We start from the raw sequence: 23720 nt of genomic DNA on the forward strand, positions 1-23720 counted from the left end.
TATACACGAAGCTGCTGGTCCCAGGTGGCTAGGTGTCCATGGTGCCACAGGCCCCGCACCCTCCGCAGGTGTGGTGAGCTGCTGCCCCGCCCTCTGCGCTGAGCGCAGCCCACCAGGCAGCCCCCCCTGTGGCACGTGCCTGTCTGGCTGCAGGCTGCAGTGGGAAGTGCCTTGTGGGTTTTGTGTTCCCCTGAGTTTACTCAGGTGTAAGTATAAAACTGATGGCAGTTGGAAAAGGTCAGCATTACGTATTCATTTTATTTTAAATAATTGATGATGTTTCCTGTCTCTGCTTACATTAATTGCTCTCGGGTGTTAGAAAATGGCACCGGGAGTTGCCTTTTTAATGTGTTTCTTTGGAAAGACAGTGTGCCTGCTCTTTGGAATACTAAAAGCAGCATGTACTGTGCGGGACTTTCTAACTGGAGGTTAATAAAGGGGAACTGAACATGTTCACTGATGCTGTCTACCATGGGGGGTGGGGAAAGGATGTTTCTAAATCTACAGCTCAGGATGTGAGCAATGACTTTATCCAATCTCAGAGTAAGACTCATGCCTACCCAGATTCTTCTGCTTCGATGTGGCAGTAGAAACCAATTTGATATTTTCTGAGGTAGTGACACTAATAATGGAGCATGAAATACAAAGTCATTTTTCACCATCAGTCCATGGAGAGATATTTTCTCTCAAGTACAACCCAGGAGCATCTTTTCAAAGAATGCAAAGCCTTCCAAAGGAATGAAATGTTATCGTTCTAAAAAATCTGATCATACATATGGAGAAGCCAGTTTCTCAAAACAATGTTGATTCTGCTGCTTTTAAAAATATGAATTGCTTCACTTATAGCCATATATAAAAAGGTCTGTTCTTTTTGTTTCAAACACTATTTTTAAGTTGGGCAAACAACACAGCTGATTCTAAGGCACTGCTCCATTTGTACATTCTGCATTGCTGCTTCTAGGAAGTATATTTATAATGTATGATTATTTAGAGGAGACCAAGAAACTTATTTTTAAAATACTTCCCTGTGATGCAATCCAAATTGAATCAACTGACAGTCAAGCTGAATCTTAGAAGCAGAACAATTGGCTTTGGAGAGTGGGCTGGTGGCTTTGGGAAATATCTTCCGGGGGTAGCAGGCTGTACTTGGGGTGTCTCACCCAATCTTTCTACGTACAACTGGCCGGGTCTGTCCTTAGCCGTCTCAGGTCCCACTGTAAAGGGATCTTGCCTCTTTTCAGATTGTGGTTTACACAAAAGGAAGACCAAGAGAGTCCTCAATAACGTTCCAATTTAGGGTCTATACTTTTTACACTTTCAGTAAAACAGTAATAGCAACTAAAAGAGATTTATTCTCAGTCTAAATTTTGATTGATTAGGAAGAAGATTTTCTAACCACTGTAAGCCATAACCTGATCATTAACCTGATTGTTAACCTAATCACTCCATTAACTTTGCCAAGTAAATATACAGTACTTCATACCATATTGGCCTACACATATGCAAAAAATATGTGTGCGACATTCAAAAATGCAGTTAGGTGTGTGGCTGTGCGTGCGCACACACAGCAAGTCCATACAACAGCTGCTCGGCATTATTTACAATGTTGGCATCACTGCTGACCTAAAGAGCTGGAAAAAATAACAGGCCATATTTTCAGCTTAATAAAACCCTGCAGTAGGGAGCCCTTTATGAACAATTACAAGCATTGCTGGAAATACATTTGCTGATTTAACAAACTGGATAGGACAAATGTTTAACATGCTGTCGTAACGATGTTCAGATGCTTTTCTTAGTATTCGTGGATCTGACATAATGTGTTCTCGCCCAATCGTTCCACAAAGAAGCGGCAGAAATAAATAAATAAATGAATAAATAAATAAATAAATGTGATGTGATGTGATGTGCTCTCACAATAGCAGAGCTGCTGACTGCCCCTGACAGATGGAAAAAAAAAAAGTCAATATGATGTCTGAGACAGCCCAAGCTCAGCACTGCAGAATAAATTACATGATTCGCTGAATGCCTGGGCTTCGCTCAGACATACAAAAAAATTGGAAAGATAAAGGCTTGCATTGGCTTCAGATGATATTTACTGCTTGATGGATTTACTAGCAGCCCCAGTACAGTCATACTGTATTGAATTATTGGCCTCTATTTAGCTGTGTGTCCGTCGGAGCTTGAGTGTCCATTTAAGCGTAAGTGAGCTGGAGGCCCGCCAAGCCTCTCAGAGGCGCTGGGTACAGAGGAAGACACGAGCTAATGGCCACCAGCTTCAAAACGTGGAGCGTGAGGACACTGGGGGAGGCAACAAAGCCCAGCTACAAAGTACTTTCCTATCAATATTAATGCCAAAATAAATATTAATGGAGGCTGGCCAGCACACCATTTTTGAAAGTGCCTTGTTTTCTTTGTATTTTAACACAAATGGCTGGAAATGACTGTGTGATTTTTCTGTCTCTCTTTCTTTCTTGCTCTGAATTGAAGAAGGAAGTGGGAAAAGACCATTAGCTTTACTACTACCCATTGTCACAGCAGCAGGGTTTCTATAAGGCAAAGGAGGCTAATAAAATGCTGGCTTTTAGAGGTATACGACTGCCAATAAAATGTATGATTAGAATAGTAATGTTCAGTTCAACAGCTATTGTTATGTATTCTTTATTGCTTTGTGCTATGGTGGTTCAGTTGAGAAGCAGCATTTCATGTACCAGGAGCCCATGAGGAAAGCTGCATTATCTTAGCTTCAAAAAAAGGTGGTGGTATGTGGGACAAAGGGTATATGGGAAAGCTCTGTACTTTCTGCTCAGTTTTGCAGTGAACCTACAACTACTCTTAAAAAAAGTTTGTTAATTAAATGAACACACGCACACAACAGAGGGTGCAGGTACGTTGCATGAGGGGTGGGGTGGGGTGGGACAAAGAGAGCTAAGTGCATAGCGCATTGGATTGAGCTACCCAGAGTCTAAAATGCAAGGGGACTGAAATTTTGCACAGTTTGTGTACAGTGGGGAAGAGACGGTAACTGCGTGACATGGAGCAATTAAAGACAACGTCCAGGTCTGGTGATTATTCCCAGGTTAATGGCTACTGGTGGGAGACCTCCGAGAAAGGTTACTGAGCAGGGCTCGGGGGTAAAATCCATGGCGAGAACCCTCAGACATCTATGCGTGCCAGATGACTCAGTGTGCAAGGTCAGCTTCAAGAGGATTTTTTCTAAAAGTCCCACATGGTTTGGTGGAGAGTCAAGAACACACCTTAAGAACAAACTGGCTAGAAGGCCAGGCCCAGCTCCACCAAGGACTAACTTTCAGACTGAACACGTTATTAAGCATTCCTTGCCTCACTGTACCCACCTTCAAGTAATGAGAATAACAATACTTTCCTTATAAGGTTGTTGTTAGGAATATTGCAATAATGTATAGAAGCACTTTGCCCATAGGCATCCATACCTGATGTTTGTTATTATTATTATCAATGTAACAACAAACACTAATGACTTCATAGCAGTGTAGCTATAGGGCCCAACCAGCTAGTGTCATGAAATGAGCAGACCAGGACAGAGAAAGTACTTTATTACTCCTAATGGCTACCTGAGATGATACTGCTAGTAGCTGGAATAATCTGCAGACTATATTCAAGTCAGAGCTGCAAACACAGGTGAGACAAGGGTCTCCCGTCTAGAAAGCACTATGTTGCAGAGCCAAGGGCAAGAGTGACTTTGAATTGGGCAGTCACTTTCATTTGCCTGGGGAAGGGAGCCTAACAGACCCTTAGTTTCTCGATCAGGGAGACGCGATTTGTTGGTTTGCACTCACCAAGCAGGAGTCTTTCTGCAGCGGAAACACATGGTGTTGCCATGAGAGGAACCCAACTGTGCTCCCTGGTGACAAAGTAACTTCATGTGATAGCATACATGCATATGTTACCTCTGGAACTGATAAGGAAAACTGCTTTTAAATTTTTTATTAATATGTATATTTGGCCAGTCTATAATTTTTGTTACTAATACTAAGGCATATGGATTCTTAAAAAATGATACATTGAACCACTTTAATGAACACTTTTAAAAAGTGAAGTATGATGTATAAGTCCCACATTCTGACATCTAAAACAACAGCAAGTGCTTTTATTTTATATTCTTGTATCACTATCATTCGTATACATTTAGAACCTTCAACCTTTTATCAGTAGTTGTATGAAAGTTGACTAAGGATTAATCCTCAGTATGTAGGATGTATGCCAAAGGAAATATATTATCATTTACTAATAATCACTTATAGACAGTACAGATCAGTTGAAATCTATCAGTAATTAAAGTTAACACTAGATGTGTTAGCAGGACCTAAGTTAATGGATGTACTCATTATTCTTTTCTGGACAGACCCTGACACTTATTTGGTTTCCGGTTGGGACAAAGATAGATCATAGACTATTAGAGGAAGCAAGTCATCCAGTCCAAACCCCTCATTACACACAGACCTAGGTTCACAAGATCCATGAAACTCACGGAAGTGATGGACAATTGTTGATGAGAAATACTGAGAATATAGTAAAATTAAACTCTTACCGTGTGAATATTTAAAATCTGCACATAAAGAGGAGCTAATGTGTAGAACACAGAAAGTACTAAAAAATAGCTAACCTTAAGACTGAAGTGATTAATAGGAAAGCTCCCTTGGGATCAATCAATACCAGACCACTTTTCTTCAGTGTATTTATTAACAGCCTAGAAGATGGATGAGGTGAGAAGTAGTTGAATTTGTCGATGACAAAATTGAAAGAGGATAGTGAACCACTGTAGAAAAAAAAAAAAACTAAGGAAAACTAAACTAAAATGAACAAGCAAGAAAAGAAGAAGTTGGGATTCATTGGAGACTCTCAGAAAAAAAGAAAAGGAAAAGAGAACCTATGCATTATTCAGGAAGAATCTTTTCTGAATATTCAAGAACAGACTAAATTTGATTAAGGACTCAGGTAATTGCTGTGAGTAACTTTGTTAATAAATACGCCCAAATGGAACTAGTAGACATTCATTCTGGAAAAGCTGAACATAAATCACTCTCAGCCATGTTGCTTCTAGTCTTTGAGAACTCTTCCTTAACTTGCCCACCGTGTCACAATTCCCTGCAACTACAGTACTATTTCACTCCTTTAGCTTCGCTAATTTGTGCCTTAATGTGACACCCGGAACCAAACACAGCTAAAAACCTCCAAAGGGTTACCCCCAGCTATGTCCTTCACATGTAAGACACTTTGAAGAAAATTGGGACCAGGAGAGCCACCCCCTTTGTTCCAAATAATCAAGATAGTTCAGAAAGCACGAAACGTTTGGTGCACCAAATGTACAGCCGCCTTGCATTTTGAAATTTTTCTTAGAGACTTTAAGTTGTGAGTGAATGTGGAGTCTCCTGAAATTCTCATAGTCTCAGCAGTAGAATTTGCTAGCAGGGGTAGAGTTAATTAATACTTCCTTTTTTTTTTTTTTTTTTAACCCTGGCGACTATTGGCTCTGGAAGCTGTCTTTCCCTCTTTGTCCCACTGCTGTTACTGATAACCATGACCCCAGGAACGGCTCCTGACCCAGGACTGTGGGCTCTGACAGCTCCCTTATATTTGAAGAGAATGTGAAAACATCGGAAGAAAGACATAGCATTAAGGGTCGTTCAGGAGTGGGTGAGAATCTCCCCTAGTAACTCATCCTGATTTGTAACGAACTTCTGTGCCTTGTGGGAGACTCATTTGATGTTGTTCCACCTCAATTGCTTCTTCAGGTTCGGTGGGTCAGTGTTCCCTAGTGATGTGTTGATGCCCTGGATAGCCTGCTGAGGTGGGGTTTCCACATTTTTCTGGAGAACACCCATCATTTCTTTGGATGGGAATCCAAAAGATGGAAGTCCATCAGGAAGGAGTCAGAGGATAACAATTTTAATACCCTCAGCTAGTAATATCCTATTACAAATATATGCACATATATATATGCTGTACACATATACACACATACACACACATATATTTCTATAGGAGGTAAGAAGGAAGCTTCTATATATGCAGAGAGATCACATAAACTTGATTCCTCATAAAATATTTATTAAATTTAATTCTACTAAATACCGTCATAGAAAGTAACCAGAGTTAGAGTCCAATTTTTCACAACAATTGAGCTTTGGGGAAAAATAAGGAACCGTGAATGACAATTTGTATTCTCAGCCAAGCTGCAGCACTAAAAACCACGGGCATAAGCCCTGCCGCGCGTGATGTTCAGTTCCGGCACTCCAGTTTTTACCCTTTCACCAAACTGTGTGATATTTCTCAAGAACACCCACAAGCTGGTATGGAGAACAAAATAGACCATAATCATAAAAATGTACACACATACTAGAGAATTCTCAGACTTCATCACATCATGGTACCCACAGCAGTGATATGCATATGTATGTCTGTTATTAAAAAAAGAAATAAAGTGGCCCTGGCTGGTGTGTCACAGTTTGGCAGTCATATGGCAAACCAAAAGGTTGTGGTTCGATTCCTGGTCAGGGCACATGCCTGGGTTGTGGGTTCAGTCCCTGGTGGGGGTGTGTGTAGGAAGCAACCAACTGATGTATCTCTCTAACACCAATGTTTCTCTCCCTCTCTTTCTCCCTCTCTTCCCCTCTCTCTGTCATCAATAAAAGAAAAAAAAAGAAGTGTATGTTTCCTGATATTATAGTTCTAATTGGATGCCTTGTGATAACATTAGATAATGATCATTGTTGAAAATTATCTAGAGTAGCTTCACCACCTCAGAGCTTCTTTAACCTACTGAGTCATCAAATGTAACTGACCTTGGAATTTCCACCTCTGTTACATAGGAATAATTACTTTATGAGGTTATTATGAGAACAAAACGAGGATACACACACATACAAACACTTTATAAATTATAATATCCTATATATACATATAAATACTACTTCTACATCCTTGTTAGAATTCTATGTGCAACAGTGAAAATCCAGTATAATTGCATCCTTCTGAGACAAGTTTATCTGAAGAACTAAAAGGGATTTTGCTAGGCAAGAAAACCCTGAGTGGGAGATCTTACAAGAATCTCAAGAGTAACACTATAATTGTGAGGCTCTGACGTGAGAGGGAGATCTATGATCGTGTGCATGGCACGTATACATCTTAAATGGAATTGTAAAGGGAAAAATCTTCCCCAGTAGAATCATTCATACTTAAGGAACTAATGAGATCATCCGCCAAAGATAATGAATCCATTAGTTGAAAAAGAAATCAAATTGTAAATCTATATCCTATATTTACACTCATATATAAATATTGAATGAAATATGAACAAAAAATACCTCATCTTATCACCCATGTGTCCAACTGAGCCATTTCCAAAGTAAATCAAAAATCTCATTGAAATTGTTTCTAGTTTTCATGATCTCACTGGGAAGAAAAAGGATTTTCTTCAATAGCCTGTTGTAACCCTGTCATTACGCTGTAGTGAGGTAATTTGCTAAAACAGCTGCCTCTAATGAGTAAACCTTTCCATCTGGCACATCCAATACACACACAAACAACCTCATTAGTTACAAAAAAGTGAAGAAGAAGAACTCTATTTCATGAAGAAGAATTCTATTTTAAGAAGTGTCTCTTAGAACTTAGAAAAGCTAAAATGCACTTTGAGGGGTTACCATCTCTGTTTCTCCTGGTGGAGTCATTCTGTCTGTTCACAGGCTAAATGCATACAAATTTGGCCCAAAGTTCTGTCGTGTCGATAACGTGTTGTCTCTGGAAGGGTTACAAAATAACTCATTACATGTTTATAGTGGAAACATCCAACCAAAAAAAAAAAAACCAACTAAACAAATGGAATGCTGTTATAATATGTTAACTCTGGAAACTGGAAAGAATAGATAAACATGTTTTTAATATCCATGGTTTTTTTTTTACTTCCTTTTTATTCTGAGAAATCATTAGTCTCTTAGTGTTGGGTCATGGTCCATTCAGAAATCCTTACACATCACACTGGACTTTTACTAACAGATGCTCAAAGAAAGCCTTGTTATTTGAATAATTTTTGGAAAACTGCAGAATGTTACAATCTTCTTAACTGCTAATTATTTTGATTCAGTTCTTGGAAAATATTAACTCTTTTCCCTTTACTATGTATGTGTTACTATTTTTCAGCAATTATTTAGACTTTATTTGAGTGTCCAACTTGCCTGTTTTACTTCATTTTAACTACAGACATTTTGGCTGGTGAATCAATGAAGCATAGGATACTCAATTTTCTATTTCATAAGTGGACTCGTTTAGTTTTGGAAATCCAGTCATTGCTGTTTCTCAATCTCCTGCTACTGTATACTTCCTACGTTAAAATTAAATCTAGAGATGAGGAATTGTGTAAAAAAAGTCATAGAGTCTAGGATAGATTTTACAGCTCTGACCTTATTGAAACATTTTCTAAACACAGGCGAACTAAATGCTCATTAAAATGGAAGCCAGAGTGGCCGATATGTCTGGGATTTTCAGACAAGTGCTGGCACTGGTGGATAGATCATAACGAGATAAATGAGATAGGCACAGCCTTGGCATGCCTGAGCCTCCTGCCAGAAGGTTATCAGCTCTTTTGGGTAGATAATAACAGAAGCTTTAATTTTCTCCCTGGCTCCTGAGTATAATGTAAAATTAATGTGCATCATGTCAAGGTTATGGCAAGGCATTGTTGTCTGGAATAGAAAACGGTTTGCTCCCCGCCCTCCCGACACTTCCACATACTGTGATAATGTATTATTGAAAGCAAATTTCTTTGTCATTGTCAATAATGGCAAGCTGGTAGAGGATTTTTTTTAGCACTAATTATGCAGGAGGAAGTTAACAAACCTCTAAAACTCAGTCTGAAAGCAAAGAAAGTTGTTGATTCATAAAACAAAAATAGCTCCACCTTATCTAACATTAATGGAATAAAAGGAAATTCAAACAAAAAACATTTGTTCAGCAGCTATCCTGTGCATAGCATTGTTCCCAGTACTGAGAAGTTAGGAACAGTAAAGAAATGGCACCTACCTTCCCAGCATCTGAGTTTCAGGTCAGTGATTCTGGGACTCTTATCTGAACCTGCAGGCTTATGACCAGCCCAGAAATCTGTATTTTTATCACAAACCTCACAGAGGATTCTAAAATAAGTAGTTAATAGACAATTATAGTTATACCTTAAAAAGATGAAGAAAGCTTAACACCAATAACATATCACATATTCTAACATCATCCAGCTCTTCTGGTAGGTCTGACTTTATATACAAACCCACGGGTGGAGAGAAACCCTAGTATTTGTATGGCAAGGTGGTATGTTCTTTGAGGATGAAATATGTGGGTAACATTTTCCTGATGGAAGGGATCTAAAAAGGTATTCTTGCCCTATGCAGGGCAAAAAAAAAAAAAAGGAACCAAAAGGAAATAAATGTTTGTTGAATAAATTTTAAAAGAACAGAATTAAATAAAAGAAAGTGGGTTGTAAAGATAACATGATGGCAAAACAGTTGATATAAGAACCAGTGTCCAAAGTAAAGTTTTGTTAGCAGAGATGATGACGAAAGAACAACATGTCCTGTTACTTGATTTTAAATGTTGCAAGATGAATGTAAATTCCTTTTTCCCTTATATATTAAGTGCAAATCCAAATAGTCCTCCAAAGCTAAATTGATTTTAACTGTGTCCACATTTTCTCTACTTCTCTCTTCAGTAACTAATAATGTGTAATATTACATGTGGATTAGGCATAATACTAGAGCTTTGTGCAGAAGATAGGCCTCTGGGAAATATGACATGTAAGAGCCTCCTTGATGTTTATCTAGATTTCTGAGAAAATCAGAATCAAAGGAGACATAAAATTGAGCTTAAGTAACTAGCACAACGTATTACTAAGGGAATCGGGGTAATTTTAAGAGCAGTCTCAGCATGCTACATTTATATGTGCTAGGTGCTCAGGCTACAGATATTTTAGGGAATCCCTCTGAGCGTCATTCCACCTTGCTTCCATATGGTAGCAAGAGTGTATTAGTCTCCTCTGGCAGCCATAAAAAAAATAGCACAGCCTAGGTAACTTAAAAACAAGCATTTATGTTCCCAGAGCACTGATGCTAGAAATCTATCATCAAGATGCTGGCAAATTAGATTTCTGATGAGAACCCTCTTCCTGACTTGTCGATAACTACATTCTTTCTGTGTCCTCACATGGCCTTTCCTATGTGCCTGCTGAAACAGAGGGGGAAGGAGAGAGAAGGAGAGAAAGGGAGAGAAGGGGAAAGAAGGAGGGATGGAGGGAGAGAGAGAGATTTCTGATGTCTCTTCCCCTGCCTGCAAGGACACCAATTTTTATCATAATAAGGTCAACTTCAGTTATCTCCATAAAGGCCCTATCTACAAATGCAATCACATTTTGGTTGGGGATTCAACATTATGAACTTTGTGGGGGACACAATTCAGTCCATAATAGGGTTAGAAAACCATTGATGCAGGACCACATGTAGACCATGGGCCACGTGTACATGAACTAGAACAAGGCACTCCTTCATCTCAGCAGATACAGTCCTAATGTCATGCATTAGGGTGGGCAACCACAGAATTTGTGGTGTGGGGCATGGACTCAATTCCAGCCCTCAATTACCCTCTTACAAATGAGTTCTCTTCAATTTTTGGTTGAACAACTTATACAACCAAAAATTGAATTGGAGGACTCTAGAAGAGCCTGGGACACCTTGGGACATCAATAATAACAAACAAGCCTTCAGCAATGATAATCAGAAGCCAAGTTTCAAATATTGATACAATGAAAACCAACCTAAAAATATCTAATGTCCATATTTGACAAATACTAGGTAATCTGGCATGCTAAACATGGAGCTCAGATGACACCAGACTCAGGTCCAGATAGAACAGGCCCCCCAAAAGCCTGATGTATGTCTGAAGAAAATGTAGGAGTTCCCATAAGGTAGCCAAGAGCCCAGTTGGGATCTCAGCCAAGAACACACATATCTTTTTTGGATCACTGTAGCACAAAGAGTACCTCCTAGTGAAGATTAATCTAGTCCCCAAGAAGTCCTTTGCCTTGAAAAATACTGAGGGTCAGGCTTGCCTTCGTGGATTGCCCTGGATGGAGACTCTCTGAGGTGGGGGCAGTAATGGACAATGAATAAGACCCCAGATGCTGAAGGCCAAAATGTCTGGATTTGAATCTCAGATCTACCCCTTGCTGTCTGCATGACCTTGAGTAGGTTACTTAACTCCCTACGCTTCATTTGTAAGAATTGTCATAAGTATCTAGTTCAAAGATCAATTGTAAGGATCAAATAAGTTAATGTGTGTGTGTATATATATATAAAATCTCCCATCCCAAACTGTCAAATAAAACAGCTAAAAACCTAAAGAACTGACAAATTCATTTGACAACAAAATGACCTGAAGTGAAATTAGACTAATATATAATCCTTATTTATCCCATTGAGTATTGATATTCATATTTTGCCTCATAAATATGATTACAGAGGGATATTTGATTACACAGGGGTGCCTTAGACTCAGCTTAGTGTATAAATTTATACTTTGTATACTGAACTTTCTAAAATAGGAAAACACAAAATTAACTCCAAGTGCCATAGAAAAGGGACTGTGAACTTAGAACACTAACTAGCACTTAGGAAGTCTAAGTGTTTGTTTTTAAAAATCTGTCCTGTGCCTAGGTATTCCACATATATAGAAAGGGATAGAAATGATACTAGCCACCTCATAGACTTGAACTTCACACTATAGAATTATAGGATAATAGAGCTCAAAGCAGGCTGAGGTGATTTATTCCAGTCACACATTTCACAGGTGTCAAAAACATATATTGAGCTTCTAGCCATAAAGGAGTAATAGGGACTAGATTTACCCTCCCATGTGAAATATGTAAAAGAGCAATTTTTACTGTGACATTAGTCAATCAAAACAAGTGAACCCACAGAAGTGGGTAACATAAAATTAGCTCTATAATTGTTATTGCTCATTGCCTTGCTATGGTGCAAGGAGGAGAAAGCCAGGCAGAGCCCAGCAGAATCCTTGAGTTGTGGATATGGAGCTGAGAGACCAGGGAAAACAAAGCAGCTAGAGTTTGCAAGTCAGAGTACCAGACTGAGGAGAGGAGCATAGAGACAGAGCCTTGGAGATCAACAGAGGGCCCCAGGAGTATTATGCTGCACACCATCTATAATGGATGTGAAGAAGCTGACCAAGGCGGGAGAAAGGAACACCCAAAAGAATAAGAGGAAACAGTACCCAACACTTACACAAGACTGGGAATGGTGCCTGTTCCCATGAGTTAGAATGGAAAAAAATCAAGATTTATGGGGCATTGGGTAGAGTGACACAAAGGGGTCTTTCTTCAATAGTAGGGAATAATTAATCCTAGATTGAACATTGCTCTGGCCCTGCCTAAAATATCTTAAAAGCAAGATCTAAAAGGCTGAAGTTGTTTCCAAGTAACTTAAATGAGTACCAGAACAAAGTTCAAGAATATCTATAAAAATACAAAATGTCCAGCAATCAAAAAAAAAGAAAATCACAAAGTCTGAGATTCAATAAAAAGTATTAAGAAATACTTTTATTAAGTATTATGAAAAGTAGAAAAATATGACTCATAATAATTTTTAAAAAGGAATCAATCAAAACTGACCCAGATTTTTCCCCATACTTTTCCCTTCTGCTAAGTACACCTAAAAAAAAAAAAAGACAACCCCCGCCCCTGCACATTATATATAAAACAAACATAAGAAAACTCTGGAAAGCAGAAAAAAGAAGGAAGACCAGCTAGAGAACTCAAGACCCAAAGAACAATATGGAGATGAGTTCCCTGGGTTTTCTTTTTGCCTCACATAGCTCAGACTTGGTGCTGAAAAACTACACATGCCAAAAGCAGCAACATCTGCAGACAAAAAAAAAGTCTTCAGAAAAAGTCTCTTCTTTCTAGCCAAAGGACCATGAAAAGGAAAAGCACAGCAAGACAGAAAATTTAAGACAACAAACTCTCTACTCCAACCAAGAAAACTGCAGTTTCACCCCATCCATGCTAGTAAATGGCCAGTGAGAGCCTAGGCTTTCACCCTTGTGAGGTCCTAATGGAGCACCATAACACTACTGCTGAGTGTGAGAAATAGAGACAGCCGAGAAAGAAGCCAGGCCCTTCATCCCCATGAACTAGTAACATGTCTCCCCTTCCCTATAGTGTCACCAAAGACCAGGCGGGAAGCTAAAATTCCAATGCCCACCCTAATTAAGCAGCATTGCCCTTTCTCCTACCTGAGTGGTGTCACAGAAAGATACATAAAACCAAAAGTTTAAACATGATCCAAAGTCCAATAACATAATACCAAAAATATCTAGATTTCAATGGAAAATCACTTATTATACCAAGAACCAGGGAAATCTCAAACTGAATTTAAAAAGATAATCAATAAATGCCAACACAGAAATTACAGCAATCTTAAAATTATCTAACAAAAATTTTAAAGCAGCCCTAATAAAAATGCTTTTTCTAAGAAGAATTAAGAACACACCTGAAACAAATGAAGAAAAAAGGCTCACTAAGAATAAAGTTTCAACAGAAGTAGAAGATGTAAAGAATAATTGAATAGAAATTTTAGAAGTCAACAGCAGAATGGACATGGGCATATGAGATAATCAGTGACCTGCAAGATAGAACAGTTGAAATTACCCCGTCTGAATAACAGAAAGAAAATAGGCTGAAAAATAAAAATAAAGAGATCATCAACAACTTATAGGACTATAACAAAAAATATAGCACTCATGTCATTGAGTCCCAGAAAGAGAAGAGTACGTGGGCAAGACTGAAAAAGTGCTCCGAAGAAAGTAAATAATAATGGCTTGAAATAGCTAAACACAGGAACAGATATTCAAGGAAAAGAGTGAACTCCAAACAGAATAAAACTAGTCCTAGAAAATACCTATCATAATTAAACTTCAAAAAACTAAAGAGAAAAGTTCTTGAAAGCAGTCAGAGGAAAATGACATCTCATCTTATAGGGTGAAACCACTCAAGTGACAGCAGATTCCTCATCAGAAACAATGGACTAGAAGGAAGTGGCACAATATTGTCAAGTACTGAAAGAAAATACTTATCAATCTAGAATTCTATACCCAGGACAAATATACTAAAGGAAACAAGGTAAAATCAAGGCATTTTTAGGAGAAAAAAAACTAAGATAATTTGTCACCAGCAGACTGCTCTGACAGTCCTTCATGAGAAATTCACCAAACCAAAAAATAAAATAAATAAAATAAAGAAGGAAACTTGGAACATCAAGAAGGAAGAAAAATCATAAGCAAAACTATAGGTAAATACAAAAAGACTTGCTTCTATTCTTGATTTTGCCAAAATATGCTTCATGATTGAAGCAAAAATTTTAATACTGTCCAATGTGGTCCTAAATGTACAAAGAGGAAATATTTAACACCATTATATTATAAATGGAAAAAGATAGAGGGGCATAGAGGGAGGTAAGATTTCTATACTTTACCCTAAATGATAAAATGACACCACCAGTAAACTGCAACAAAATATAGATATAATAATAGATCTATATAACAATCACCAAAAAAGCCAGGCAAAGAAATGGACTCAAAAACAAAGAAATCAAGGGAAAATCCTAAGAAAGCTACATAAAGTCAAGGAAAAAAAGCAGAATAATAAAACAAAGAATTAATGAAACACAAAATATGGAATGGCAGACTTAAGCCCTAACATGTCAAAAATTACATTAAATGATCTAAATATACCAATTAAAAGAGATACATTGGCAGAGTGGATTTTTTTTTTTAATCACCTAACTATATACTATCTATGGGAAACTCACTACAAATATAACAACATAGGTTGGAAATAAAAGGATATAAAAATATATCATTCAAATATTAATAAAAAGAAAGAATGGTTATATTAATATCAAGTAAAGTTCACTTCAGAGCAAAGAAAATCATCAGCAATGAAGAGGAACAGTATATGATGATAAAAGGGTCAATCTACCAAGAAGACCCAGCAATTTTAAATGTGTATGCACCAAACAACAGGACTGAAAAATATATACAGCAAAATATATAAAACTAATATGAAATATAAACAAATCCACAAAAAATACTTCAACGTACTCTCTCAACAATTACTAAAGTAGCTTCACAGAAAAGCAGCAAGGAAGTAGAAGAATTCAATATCAACCAACAGAATTTAATCAACATTTATAGAACACTACACTGAATAAGAACAGGATTACACATGCTTTTCAAGTGTCCAGGGAATATATAAGGTCTGTCCAGAAGGTATCCAGGCATGTAGTATGAAAAATAGAGACATTTATTGAAGAAGATACAAGATACAAGAAACATTGTACATAGGACAATGATGCCTCAGTCCCCTTCAAAGTAGGCACCTTGGAACCTCACACAGTACTGAATAGCCAACAGCTGCCCTGTCATATTTCCAAAATCTCATCCACGGTCTGAAATTTGTTCCTTTTCTAAGATAATTTTAGTTTTGGGAAAAGCAAAAAGTTGCCAAATCTGGGCTATAGCAGGGCGGACTCAACTGGGTGATTTGATTTCTACTAAAAATTTCTGTACAAGACATGATGCATGAGCACGCACATTGTCATGATGAAGATGCCAATCACTAGTTGCCCAAAACTATGGCCTTCTGAATTATCCATACAGTTTCCGCAAGGAACATTCAAGCTTAACGCAAAATTTGATGCAGATTCATTGCTCTACTTGCTCAGTGATTGTGAATGTAACAGCCACACAGTACACATGCTCAGTCAACTTGTCTACTACCCTCACTGACTAGTACAGTGACGTCATCATTGTTCACACATGCACATTCCAGTCTACTCTTCTTGGCTTCCAGGTTACATCGATGCCACACAAACTTTTCTCATTATATTAACAATGGCTGGACTTTTTCCAGACAGACCTCATATAACAAGATAAACCATAGCCTGGCCCATAAATGTAGAAGAATGGAATCATGCAGCATGTACTCTACAACCGCAATGGACTAAAACTAAAAATCAGTAATAGAAAAACGATAGAAAAATCTTCAAACACTTGGAAACTAAACACCACAGTACTAAATAATCTATGGGTCAAACAGAAAGACTCAAGGATAATTTTAAAAATCTGAATACTTGTAAATTATACCATTTTCTTATTTAAATTTCTAGCTGATAGTTGTTTAAACAAAAATAAAAGTTGTATTGTTGGGTTTATAATATGTAAAAGTAACCCATATGACAAGAATTGCTGAGTAAAAGAAGTCAAATAAAAAAAGAGAATATATTTATCATTGTATTCATATAAAACTTTAGAAAATATAAACTACTGTGTACACACAGAAAGAAGATTAGTGATGGCTTAAGGACAAACAGAGAAGTAGAGGACAAGGAAGAGAGGAAAAGATTACGAAAGGGCACATTGAAATGCTGCATATGTTCATTACTTTAATAGCGGTTGTAATGTCAGAGGTGTATACACATGTCAAAAGGTAAAATTATATATCCTAAATTTGTGCAGTTTATTGTATGTCAATTAGAGCGCAATAAAAAATTTTAAGAATGTAAAAATAAAACACAGAAACCACCTGAGGTCACATCATTTTATAATTTGCTATGTATTTGCTCACTCAGTTGTAACTTTGAAATGTGAGCGATTACATGTTTTGTGCACTTGAGAATAGTTCAGTATTTGCTTGCAGAGATTTTTGTTTTTATACTTCTCTGTAATTAGATTGTAGTCTGTGTGGCACCCCTAAGTATGTCCAAAGGCTGTATACAGACGTGATAATGGGCACAGCCAAGACAGAGCAAAACAAACTGAGTGTCGCCAGGGATCAACATCAGCTGCACATTCTTTAGCTGTTATTTTTAGGTGAATGAAATTAATGTGAATACTGAAGTGTCTCTGCCTTTGAATGTGGATCCCCAATGTGGATGTGAATCTTTAATCCAGTGCCAAATACTGAAGTGGGAACTGGCCTCCCAAAGTTGTTTTTACTTGTAAGACTTCAAATAGATATATTTCCATGGTTGTTAAATATCAGCTTCCGGGCATTCTTCCATAATTTTAAGACAGCTGTGGAAAATGATTCTTAGAGTGTGGTCTACAGCCTATCGGACATCTTCGTACAGCTTTGTATGGTCCATAAAGTCTTTGAAAGGACAAATCACAGGACACTGTGGGCACTTAAGTGTTTTTCTCAAATGCAGATTTAGATACAAATACAGGTCACAAAAGAGAACATTGCTGTTCTCCTACAGCACTAGTGAATGAAACACTCAAACTGAATATAAAGGGGCTGATTAATTATGAGCAGACACTTGCATTTTTTCTTCAAAGTGTTCTGCAAACCAACTGTACCAGAACTATTTGGAATAGTTGTTAAAAATAAAAATGCAGATTCCTACTTGATACCCAAATCCACCATACTATATGCATTAGGATGAGGCTAGAAATCTACATGTTTGACAAACAGCCTAATGACTCTTATGCATATGAAGATTTGAGTGCTCTGGTTTTCCCCATCTGGATCTAGCTCTACCTGAGAAGCAAAATCCATGTCATGACATTAAGAAACTACTATGACATTGTTTGACTCTGGACCGCTTTGTGAGCAACTTCTCTTGTTCTTCTGTTTGTCTTTTCCTGTGTTGAACTGAGCAATGAGCAGAATTGTAAGGTCACATTCAAAGATGACCAAGAAAACCAAGGGACATTTGGGAAGTGTTATGAAGGATGAATGAGAAAGCATCCAGGTGTGTGTTTTGCTAATTCTAAGGAACAAAAATACTATTTTTAGATAGCAATAACAAAATTCACTTCTAGTAAAAAAATAATTTTTATTAAAGCATTACAGTAGAAAAAATGCAATGACTGTAATCCTGAACCCTCCTTATTTTGCTATTGAAATGATTGTTTTTATAATGTAATGTTCATTTATGTGAGAAATTTAATAGCATAATTCTAACAAAACAGATTGTACAGAAAAGTCCCCAAAGAGCCTTTATGGACCTGAAACTGTGAGGATTAATGGCCCAGGGAGGTGGCAACGACCAAAATCAAAGAATACAGCTGCATCTGGCCAACTCTCTAGAAACTATTTCAGTTTTTTATACCCAGAGTTTCTCACTCATCAGAAATTAAATTACACTAGTACCATAATAAACTAATGGGTACTTACAGTTTTAGGTTAGCTCTAGGTTAAATAGAATTGTTGGGCTCCTTGAACTAAGTAAGAGATGATGTAGAGGTCACAACTAGACAAAGGCCATGCTGAAAAACAGCTGAATTAAAATACACTATAAATGCAGGATATCTTCAGCACAAAGAAAAAGTGGATAGGGTCAAAATGAGTCCTTCTTTCAGTGCCAAGTGGATTCCAGCTCCAATACATTTCACCCTCTGACTCACTAGTATACCACAGCCAAATGAGGGAGAAGAGTTGGGAGTTTAAAGGAAATAATCCTGGATTTGGAAACTGGAACTGTATCCACTTCAGGTCTCGAGATGTGAAGAACTCAAGCTTGAGACTCCAATCTGAGCCACTCCCATGGTGCTAACAACTAAACTAAAAGTCACCCCTGCAGTATTGAGTCATGTCGACAAGTAATGGCAAGCCAGCCCTTGGTAGGAGAATAAAGCCGAGACTGTGAGTTAGTAATGGCAGGCTGTTTCTATGATACTAAGTGCTGCACCTTCATTTTTTTAATATCAGAAGAAGAGGCTTAGAGACATTAGTAAGCCAAGTAAAACAAAATCTATTTACTGTGATTTTAAAAAGTCATAGAAAGAAGCCAAATAGTAGATGATGTAAATAACAAGGTCACACAAGTAAAATTTGCTGGTATATGGGCCCCCCTCTATTAGTTCAGACTATTATTAATCTGTACACCGTGTGCCCCCTCATCTCTAGAAGATTTTTGCAGTTCATATGCAAAGATAACACATTCACGAGAAGTCCTCACCACCACCTCTTCCCAGATCAAGATCTTTGTCTACTTCAAATGTTGCTACTTCCCTGAAGGCACCCTGTCTTCCCTCAATCAGAATTACTCTCTCCTTCTTCTTTGTTCCTAATTGACTTTGCACCTCCGTTTGGCACATATACACTTCCTTATTAGGTTTTACCTGTCTGTTCCCTTGATTAAACTCCTAAAAATAAGGTTCATGTCCAATTATCTTTGTATCTTCATAGCACAAAGCACATATCTTACAGAAAATTGGCATTTTACAATGTTTAGTCAACTGCATTTAAAGGAGTGATAAAAATGCATAAAATTTTCAGGATAAATATAGTTAGCCAGATAAAATAACATGTAGTTTGATTTCTTAAAGTTATAAGATATCCCCAAAGTAGAGTTAGAGACACCCCAATTTCAGCATGGATCTACTTAGGTTAAAAATTCAACCAAAGCCAACTATACAGTGCTGTCAGTATATTTAAAGGTATTTGAAATGCATGATTCCAGAGCATTATCTTCTTCTACCTAAGGGTTCAGAATATATTACTTAATATATGTATACAGTGGCTATAATATCTGCTTAAAATCACTATCTTTTTTTTTTTTTGCATTTCTTCCATTTTGAAACGTAACTAAGAATTGTTTGATGGAGTACTTTGAATTTAGATAAACAGTCTTAATTGATGCTTAATCTCCAAACAATCAGAAATCTATTCAAAGGCCTACTGTTCTACCATATCTTAGAGGTTGAAATGCATAATTAAACATCTGTCCCTATATAGATATATTAAGTAAATAAAATAGAAATAGATCAACATTTTTGGAAACTTGATAAAAATCTATTTATATAGGGAAACACTTAATGATGCCATTATTATAATCAACTTTACAAGTGTAAAATCTTTTGACCCCTTCCCTCAATGTTAGCTAAATACATAGACTTATAATCAGATAAATCCATATAAATACAGTGCAGTAACCTTTCATTCTACAGAAATCCATGTCTTAAATGTATGCCCGATTGTATAAAGTATACCTGCTCTGTGTACGAGGGGGAAACAAAAAAACCCAGAATTTATTTATTAAAAAATTGTATATTTACTCTCACGTATTTAAACTTCAGTCAGCTTCAAAGTACTCTCAATTTGATGCAATACACCTATTAAGGCTTTTTTCCACTGCTCAAAACACTTTTTGAACTCTTGGATTTTGATGCCTTTTAGTGCTTCTGCTGTTTTTTGTTTCACCTCTTCCACATCTTTTTGAGGACTTTTTTCATCCAGGGAAACAAAAAGAGTCACCCGAGGGAAAGATCGGGTGATTAGGGACGTGTGGCACAGGGGTCATGCAGTATTTGCTCGAAAACTGCTGAATACTCAGCACAGTGTGGGCCACTGTGCTTGTAAATCACCCATCATGAAATGGGCAAACACACTGAAAGGGTCTTCAAAAAAAAATTCACTGAAGTCAAACAAAGCCCCTTAAAACCACACCAGCTAGTGTATTGATACTGATGGGTACCCAGACCACTCACCTAGTGGTGGGAGCATGTGTTACAAGGGGCCCACCCTCCCGAAGATAATTCATTTTTGGGGAGTCCCTACTCATATAATCTACCTCTGCAGAATTTCTATTTATTATTTTTATCAAATGTAAAGATCAACCAGACAACTCAGAAATCAATGGTGAGCAGTTGGAAATTTAAGAATGACTCACTGTATCTTCAGCTATAATATCAAAACCTGAAAATTGCTAGGATCTAGGGAGTAATTTTATTGGTCATTAAAATGTTCTTAAGCTGTAAAATAACATAGAAAGTCTCTGAAAAGCAGAGCTATTAGTGGTCAGCTTAATTTTAAACAATTTAAATATATTAATTTTTCCTAGTAAATATTTAACTATGTATACTAATGATAGTAAAGTAATTCTGCAGACTGGAGTTACCTGAAGATAACCAAAGCCTCAGGAGGATGGAGGAGTTTTGACTGCGGCTACTTCTTATAACCTGCTGGGCAGTGCAATTTATTTTTCATAACACAAAAGACCTATTTTCTTTCTAGCCAAACCACATGGTAAATTCAACAATTTTAGTTCAGTTCAACAAATATTTAAAAGGTACCTTCTCTAAGAAAAGTCAGCATAACACAATAATTAACAGTGTGGCATAGGAGCTAACCACCTGGGCAAATCTTTGCTTTATCACATAATACCTGGGTAAATGCTAAATTTATTTCACAGCTCTGTGCCTCAGTTTTATCATCTGTAAAATGGAGGTGATAATAATAGTATCCATCTCATAGGCCAAAATTAATTTAAACGAAATAATGTGCATGAAGTTCTTTAATAATTCCTGAATTAGGGAGTGCTTAAGAAATTGTATTAATCAGGTTTTCCAGAGAAACAGAAACAATAGGATATATAGATATAGAACATTTCTCTATATATGGACATATATGTATGTAGATAGATATCTATAGATATATGGAGATTTATTATGAGGATTCTGCTTAATGATTATGGAGGCCGAAAAATCCTATGATATGCCATATGGAAGCTGGAGACTCGGGGAAGCCACTGGTATAATTCAGTACAAGTCCAAAGGCATTTAGAATGAGGGGAGCAGTGGTATAAATCCCAGTCCAAGGGCAGGAGAAGGTGAGATGAGATGAGATGAGATGTCTAGCTCAAGCAGGCATGCAGGGAAAAGGGGGTAAATTCCTCCCTCCACTCCCTTTTGTTCTATTCAGGACCTCAAAAGATTAAATGATACCCACCCAAGGGGCAAGATGGTGGCAGAGTAGGAGGATTTGGCACACACCTTCACCCAGAACCAAATTGGAATTGGAACTGAAGAGAAGACTGGACACTTGAAACAAACTGAGGACTACCTGAAAAAGAGACTTTTGACTGAGGACAGGAAAGAAATAACAACACCATGATCAGTAGGAATGGTGAAGCAGTTGAAAGGGATGACCATTTTACAAGGGCAGCGGGCCCAGGTGGTGGATCAACTGCTGGAGCTTCCCCCTGAGGGTAGAGAGGCTGGGACCACAGGCTGGGCTCTGAAGCACAGAGAGCCAGTGCCAGGATCATCAGACCATGTACCACACAGTGGTGAAAAACCACAAGGTCTGTCTCTGTTGGGAAGACTTGAGGCCTGCTAGAGACAAAGCCACAATTTTTTTCTTTCTTAATTCTTAAAGGGTCCAAAAAACAGATTTTGTGTTCGCAACCCCTTATCCTGGGCACCAGTGAAGGGAGGGTGGTGCAGACTGGAGTTGCGTGAGGAGAGTTTGGAGCAGAAAGCACTGGGGAAAGATGTGGGGGAGCGGTTGTGTGGTTTTCTGTGCCAGGATATACCTGGAGTCCGCAGCACCTATCTTTCTTAAGAAGAGCAAGCTCTTCCCAGGGGAAAAGCAATTGCCTTACCCTGTAGGATACCACTCCCTAGAACTTCTGGAATTCTGTCTACCATATCCTGCATTTTTTCCTTCCTTCTTTCTTTTTAAATATTTAGTTCTGTTCTTTGTCTTGTTTTGTCTTTCTTTTCCTTTCTATTTCTTTTCCCCATCCTGACTTTTAACCCCTGCTGAGGAGACAGCAACAGACACAGACCAGGGGGTGTCATAGACAGGCTGTAGTGTGCCACCATGCCATACACTTTCCCAGGACACAGATTGGTGCTTCCCTCATACAGGAGACCCACAGAAACATTCCCTCCAGTCCCAAATCTGAGCTCTAGAGACTCCACCCATAGCCTACTAGGGGCCCTGCCCTGCTGAGTACAGGGAAAAAAACTCAGACTCACTCAAACTAGTGGCTCAAGGGCAGGGGAACACACCCACCCTCTTCCCTGAATCTTCCCTGAACACCATGGGAGATTCAGCAGTCCCATGCCCCCCAATTCCACCAGTAGCCTCTCAGAAACAGCTGGGTCTGCAACTAGTCTAAAACTGACAGCAGACCAGCAGGCAAAGATAGGCAGAGGTGGATCCTGTGGTGACTTGGGTCATTTGCTGACATACCCCTGAACCCAGTGCAGATAAAACCCAACTTTGCAGAGCAGCAGGGTCCAACCTGGGCACAACCAAACCCAGAGGAAACAGCCACAGACTATGGATCACTTGTAACTTCCAACAGACTGCCAAGGGATAGACATGGAGAGCACCTGACATTGGCTCAAACTAGCCTCAGACAACATCAAAGCCTTATCCAAAGGGAGAACCCAGCAGGCAAACACTAAACCCTACTGAGACAAATTCCACTCTGTTCTCTTTCATTATTTCCTTTATTTTTTCTTTTTCATAACATTTTTATTTTTATTGTATTTTTCTTTTTCTTCTATTTTTATTGCTCTATTTTTTCTTTTATATCTCTTATTTTACTCCCACCTTGGATTGCCCCATTGTTCCCTTCATCTTTCCTTTTCTTATTTTAGTTATTCTTTTTCTTTCTTTGTAGCTTTTTCCTGTTTTCCATTTTCAATTCATTATTTGTATTAGTTCTCTTCCCTTTTCTCCTCCCATAATCATTTTTTCATCCTTTGGCCTGCCCTTATTCTTTTTCCTTTATTTTCCCTTTTTCTTAATATTCCATTTCTCTTCACTTTTATTATTCTCTGATCTTTTATCATTACATTGCTGTTGTTGTTGGGAGGAGGTTTTGCTTGTTTTG

The sequence above is a fragment of the Desmodus rotundus genome, chromosome 1, assembly GCF_022682495.2.
Source record: "Desmodus rotundus isolate HL8 chromosome 1, HLdesRot8A.1, whole genome shotgun sequence".
NCBI classification, from domain to species: domain Eukaryota; kingdom Metazoa; phylum Chordata; class Mammalia; order Chiroptera; family Phyllostomidae; genus Desmodus; species Desmodus rotundus.